Source organism: Saccostrea cucullata, unplaced genomic scaffold (assembly GCF_032062105.1).
Source record: "Saccostrea cucullata isolate Sc308-1 unplaced genomic scaffold, CSIRO_AGI_Scuc_v1 ctg4253, whole genome shotgun sequence".
Taxonomy (NCBI): Eukaryota; Metazoa; Mollusca; class Bivalvia; order Ostreida; family Ostreidae; genus Saccostrea; species Saccostrea cuccullata.
Window position 1 is genome coordinate 78610 of NW_026939352.1, and position 7040 is coordinate 85649.

General features: G+C 34.4%; 1 pseudogene; it reads right to left on the reverse strand.

Annotated features, from left to right (window-relative positions):
• Positions 1-52: 52 nt before the first annotated feature.
• On the reverse strand, positions 53-5314 carry LOC134252937 (tudor domain-containing protein 3-like; annotated as a pseudogene).
• Positions 5315-7040: the final 1726 nt, after the last annotated feature.

A 7040-nucleotide genomic window follows, 5' to 3' on the forward strand; every position in this document is an offset into this window, starting at 1 on the left:
GGGTTTTTTCCCAATTATTTGTGAATCGTTCATTTTTTTTGGTAGTTCCATCGTTTTCTCAGTATAATGGCTGGCGTTTCGGTGGTTGGTAGAACGTTTGCTGCCTGTCGGTTTGATCCGTCCGCTTGCGATGGAACTCCATGGTTCGGATTTGAGAATTGCTGGATGATCCGTGTTGTTGAGGTAGAGCAGGGGGTCCTAGGCTTCCTCCAGATTCCAAAAGGACAAATTAATCATATATACAGAAAAATATGTCATTTAACAGGACTCTATGCTCACACACACAGGTTATTTCCATTTAAAGATTGCCATTTTTCACGTTTAAGAATATTTCTTGATAAACAAGCCCGTTTCAGTTTCTTAACAAGAATGATGAATGAAAATAAGTTATCTTACGGCAGCATGTATCCATAAAGGTATCTAAGTATTGCATTTTCATGATTCTTATGGGATAAAATACAGTAGACACTCACCAGGAATTGTGGATCAGGTCTGACATCACTAAGTCGGACTTCCTCGGAGTTACCGTACTCTGTAAAGTTCACAACCACGGTAGGGTACCGTGGATATAATTCCCCACAACCGCTGGATAGTACTAAAATTAAAAACCCAAAAAAATATATCGGTCACTGGAAATTGTCTACACTGGTAATAAATTGACACATCATGCCATTAGTGAATCAAATTTTGTACTCAGATGTCTATAGCAGACCTTGTTGTCTTCCCAATACTTGGCCATGACCTATCCCTCTTTCCATGTTGTGTTATAAACCTATAACAAATTAATAGTAACTGAATGACTTCAAACTTGTACCTCGTAAAAATTACAGTAAATCAGTTTGATTTGAGTCAAGGTCACTGCACTATATATATAAATCATTTAATCACTTCTTTTTAAAAAAAATGTTTTACAAGCAATTAGTGATATCCATTTTTAGCTTGACATTTTAATTTGGCATAAATAATAATTTTACACTGATGACAGACTTACCCCTGGGTTTGACAATCATAAGACTTACCCCTGGATTTGGCACAGATAAGAGATTTAAACCTGGATCAATGGTACTGATAAGAAACTTACCTCTGGATCAATGGTACTGTTAAGAAACTTACCTCTGGATCAATGGTACTTAAAAGAGACTTACACATGGATTTTACACTGATAAAAACAAACCCCCTTATTAGCCCCTGATAAGAGACTTATCCCTTGATTTGGCACAGATAGGAGACTTCCCCCCAGGATTTGGCAATATAAAAACTTACCCCTTGATTTGGCACTGATGTGTTGAATTGTTGAGGAAGTGGGGGAGGTGGGACACCAGGGTTAAACTGTGGCTTTAGGCTTGGGGCATTGTATACTGATTGTTATACTGCATGTTTGACTCAAACTTTTCCCCCGGAGGAAGGAGGCTGATTTCGCTTATTCTGATAAGAAGAGTCTTGTCTTGAATCACGATTAGACATCTCTGATCTGGGTGATTCTGTTGGTAGTCCTGTGCCTTTCCTTGTCGCTTATCTTGATAACCAGTTTTAGGTCTACCGTCGCTGTATCTCTCTGAGTTACCTCCCCTATCATTCCTAGTCTCTCTATATCCCCTCTTGTTGTAGCTCCCTCTGTCTGACGGTCTTTGTTCAGGGTTACCTCCCCTATCACTTCTATTCTCTCTATTTCCCCTTTCATTGTAGCCCCCTCTTCTGGATTACCTCCCCTATCACTTCTGTCACCCCTATCATTGTAGCCCCCTTTATCTGACGTTCTCTGTTGACCTCTGTCTCTCCTTTGGTTACTTTCATTCTTGTTGGATTTCTCTACATTGAATCCCTGTCCTCTACCACTCTCATTATATGACTTCTCCCGAGTGTTATTTCGGGACTGCTTGTCTGAATTAAAATTTGGTTTATTGTCCCAGTTGGACCGATCATTCTGTCTTGATTCTGCTCTCCGTTCGTTAGTTCTATTGTCATTTTTTTGACCGGGGGGGAGGATCCTGATATTTTGCCTGTTGCTCTCTCCTATTGTTATAACCCCTATTATCACCAGATCTATTGTCAGAGTAATCATAGCTTTTAAAGGCTGGGAACCTTTTGGCTTTCCTTTTGTATTTTAAAAGAATTATTAACAAAAAATCCTGTGGTTGCATTATAGAAAGTATATGACAAAGTTAAAATTCTATTTCCCTCCCTTTTTTCATCCTTTGAAGGTTTAATTTTTGTTTCTAGGAAATCAAACAGAGTTGTGGGCCCTGATGGTCTGGACTCCTCATTTTCTACATCACCCGATTTCATTATTTCTGCCACCTGCCATAAACACAAAAATAAAACACAGACACTGAGATATCTCAATCAAAATGTTACCTTTCAATATCCTAGAATAAAGAAAGAAAATAATTCCACTATTTTATATACCCAATTACAAAGTGCGATGTTATTAGCTGATAACAGACTTTTCCCCCTCCTGTCCTCTCTGGGGGGAATGTTCGCTTCCCCTCTCCCCTCGGCCTTTCCTCCCCCCAAAACCACCCCCCGCCCTCCTGTCATTGTTCAGAAACCCCGTTAATGGCCTGATTGACGTCTCCATTACTTGTTTTAATGCTTGGTTGGCTTGCTGAGCCGTGAACCCCATCTCAACAATCCGAGCAATATCCTTATCCTGGCCCATCTGTCAGACAAATATCAAATACAAGATATCATGTAATTCTGATAAATCCAGCCCAAGATGCAAGTTTGATCCAAACAGAGCTTATATATAGTAGTGATCTTGATTAGAATACTGCTGACTACAGAGCATGAGCTCCTTCTGAGGTAAAAATTAAAACTTGAGTAATGAGAAATTATACATTTCATTTATTATATAAATTATACAGATCTTTGATTGAAATTTATTACCTGTTTTTGACCTCCAAAGTTATAGCTTTTCCTTCTTCCTTTGCCTGAAGAGCTTCGGCAATTGTAGCTTTTTTTTGCTGTTCAAATTCATCATCCTCTGACTTTTTCTCTTTTGTTGAAACTTCCAGGGATTTAAAGTTCTGGTTTTCTATTTAACAAGAGTTAAGCAAAGCATAAAATACAGTTTTTTTTGTTTTATAAATATCTTCTTCGTTACGACCATATAAAATCCCATGAATGTAAATTTTTATTAAAGACAAAAAAATTTTTTTCTGAGCATACATTGTATTAAAGTAACATAATACAAGAATTTTATATATCCCCCTTTTTACTGTTGTTGTTTTGCTATCTCTTGGTTTTTGTCCAAATGGAAAAAAAGGAGGTGGACCTCCCTCAGACCCCAAATAAACCGGGCTGCTTCGATAATTTCTGTAAAAACAAATGCGATTTGACACATCAATGTCCCTGTATGATGGCAGTTAAAGCCATAAAATTTTTTTTTTCAAATGTGGGTCAAACCGTAAAGTCATGGGTAAGAGTCAAAATGTTTGAAGTAAGAATTACTAATTAAAAAAAAAAAAAGAATGTTTTCAATGTATACATCTCTGTTCTCATATACATAACAATAGAACCATAATGGTTGAACCTGAAAATTCTGGATTTCATTTCCGAGTGATCTTTCAAGCCCCTATCTCTAAAACTTTTTAAAATGTTTCTTGAACTTGAGATATTTGATTCACCTGTAATTTTAAACTGGTACTTTTTTCATTACCTTTTTCAGTTCCCAGTTATCAGCGATTCTGTCCACCCTTCCCCCCAAAGAAGTTAACATTCCGATTATACAGCTTTAGGAAGCCGTGTTCAACCCCTTTTCCCCTTTAAACATATCTTGCTACCAGGTGGAGTGTCTAAGCTTCAAAAGAAAAAATATGTACTGTTAAATCGTTGTTATACTGTAAAACTGATTTCAAAATTTCCCCTCTAAAAATGACATCATACCTAATTCTTTCTAGTTTCTCCATTTCCAATGCATTGCATGTTGCTTGACCATCGGTCAAAACCAGCTTAAAATCGGGGGGCATAGTTTGACTCTTCATTGTCTTTTGGAGCAGTTACATTGCGAATCTTCTGAAATTTTAAGAACCCCTTTTAACCCAATTTTTAAAAAGAAAAAAAAATTGCAATATTTAATTTAAATTTAAAGGGAATTGCAAATCAATAACAATTTGCATGGATATTATAATCCTTGTTTGATAGATTGATCTATTGCCTTGAAATTCAGAGCCCCATTACTTATTTTTAAAAAAAGCCTTAATAAAGAAATATGTGCGTGTAAATTCTATTTAAAAAAACATTGATAAGGTTTAAAATGGTCCAACTAATAAATGATAAATATGTCTCACATAAAAGGCACAAATATTTTTTTTTTTTCAATCTGCTTCATGCTATCACTTTGTGCTATGAAATAAATACATATTCACATTTTCCTCTGTTACATCTGCTGGGAGCCATCTTTTCCCCAAAATCCTTCAGATAGTCTGAAACAGCAGAACAAAGTACAAGTCATAAAAACAAAGCAATCATCTCCGATATCCTTCAGATCAGTCTGAAACAGCAGAACAAAGTACAAGTCATAAAAACAAAGCGCATCATCCCGATATCCTTCAGCCCTAAACAGCAGAACAAAGTACAAGTCATAAAAACAAAGCGCATCATCTCCATATCCTTCAGATCAGTCTGAAACAGCAGAACAAAGTAAAGTCAAAAAAAAAATACATCTCAAACTATAATAGGTTATGAAAGTTTAAGTACAAAGTATATCTCTTCATAAATACAGATTTTTAAATTTGGGAAAAGATTTTAGTACAAACACTCCGATTTAAGTTTATTTATGTTAAAATTGTTAATATAACATGTCTGCTATGTATAATAACATGTTTTAGACAAATATTAGTTGAACTGTAGGCTGTCACAGGCTTCATTTTACATGTTTTCCAGAGACATTTGTAACGGGAAACCTATACGTTTCCATAAATCCAGATTCAGTGATTTACAAAAGAAACACTTGTATAAAGGTTAACAAAGGTTTATTAAATAGAATAAATAAATAAATAAATCTCAGTGAAGTACAGTATTAAAAGTCTAGGGGATGGTGGATATGTAGATTCCTTATTTTTCGCGAGACTTTTATCGCGAGACGGCTTCAACGTCAAATCGCGAGAATAAAAATTCGCGAAAGGCGCTTGATCAATAGAATTTACATGGGTTTCAGCACATAAAAATAACAGCATGTAATTTGATTTCGCGAGAGATGCTTCTTGCGAAATTACGCGATAATTAATTCCTTGCGTATAATTATGAATTTACAGTACCTACTCGCTGAATTGTCAGTCTAGTACTGTACATGTACTCTGGTCGTTGCAAACATCACGGTGGTCAGGCCATCAACAGACGTATGGGCATTGTCCAGAAGGCCTGACACACGCGCAAAGTCGGCAACGAACCCAACGTTAAAAGTAAACAATAAAATAAAAAAGCAAAATTAACCAATATTACAGTTCATATTAATACATGTACATGACTAACTACATTGTAATAAATAACGATGATTTAATAACACATATATAGACACTAAAATCATCCACCGGTACACATTCAAAACATGAAGGTTTGTGAAGAGAATTAAGTGGATGTAGGCCAAAGCCTGTCCACTTTTGTAAGGATAATTTTGTGCAACATGATCGAGACTGGTCCTATCGAATAAACTGTATGAACCGAGGCGATGGTCCCATGTCCCAGTAAGTGCTGGCACAAAAAAAATCCCTCACTGTCTAAAGGCCGGGAAAAGATCTTCTCAAGTTTTGGTATCTCAATATATGATGAAAAATTTTGGAACGAGCAATAAACGACAAAAAACATTTTAACACCATGACATATCATGTGTAACCTACTCCTTAGCAATCTCTGTTATTTGTTTTATAGGAGGATTCTCATTTTTCACTACATTCCTCAATTCCACCAGCAGTCAAATACCTCAAAAAAAAAAGAAAAATACCTAAATTTTCATACCTTTAAAATTAATTATTTTTCCAAGAACTCTTCAAATGATTCATTAAAAAATACTATGTACTATTTACCAGCCCATATCCTTTAATTTTGTAATAGCTGTCATCTTCAATTTCTAATGATGCTATCTTGATTTTATCTTAATATTCTCCTGTCACTGTCATATTCTTGATTCAACTTTAAAATTGGGAAAAAAGTTAATAAAAAAGGGAAAAATTAAGTCTGATGTTTGATGTTTTTCTTAAATAAAGAGTTTTATTTTTTGTCTTTGAGATATAAAAATTTTCTTTAAGTTTAAGTCACAAAAATATTTTAGATTAATTATATGAACGGGTGAACAGAACAATCAAATTTTTTTTGTTGAATTTGTGGAGTCTGCTTTTACACATGCCTTCGGTGAATTGTAAAATGTTCCCCGATTGGTTAAAATATTTGAATTGGTAAATAGACATGGCGGAAGAAGTGAGTTGAAGGTGGCCCTTTTATTAGAAAAGATGAAGTAATTGTTTATTGAACAGGAATTATAATTTCAATAGATCAATGAAGGAAATTTTTAAAAGAATTAAATTTGATGTTCATTTTGTTGTGCCACGAAATTTGGGTAAAATGTACTTTATTTCAATAATTCTTAGTCCGTTTGGCAAATTTTGTGTTTAATGAACTGATAGAGATTATGTTTTAAATCTGTCAACAATTTTTAATGTGAAGAATCATGGACAAAAAGGAGAATAAGCGAAATAGTTTCGTAAGTATATATTTCACTTTATTTAATCATATACTTTGGGTTTCTGTAACATTTTAAAATTAACTTTATAGGCCTCAAGAGGATAAAAAATTTAAAGTAGAAAATTAAACAGTGGCACAAGTCATAATCTAATCAAGTAATGGATGAGGTGAATGCTTAAAAGTTTCTATATAAAACATGACAGAAAGACAGAAACTTGATATGAAGTAATCAATCCATTTCAATTCAATTTCCAGACTCTAACAATAATATTATTCTTTGATTTTCGTGATTTTAAAATAAGTGTGTGAATTTATTTTTCATTTTGAAAAATTCATATTTATTTAAGACAGCATTAGCACAA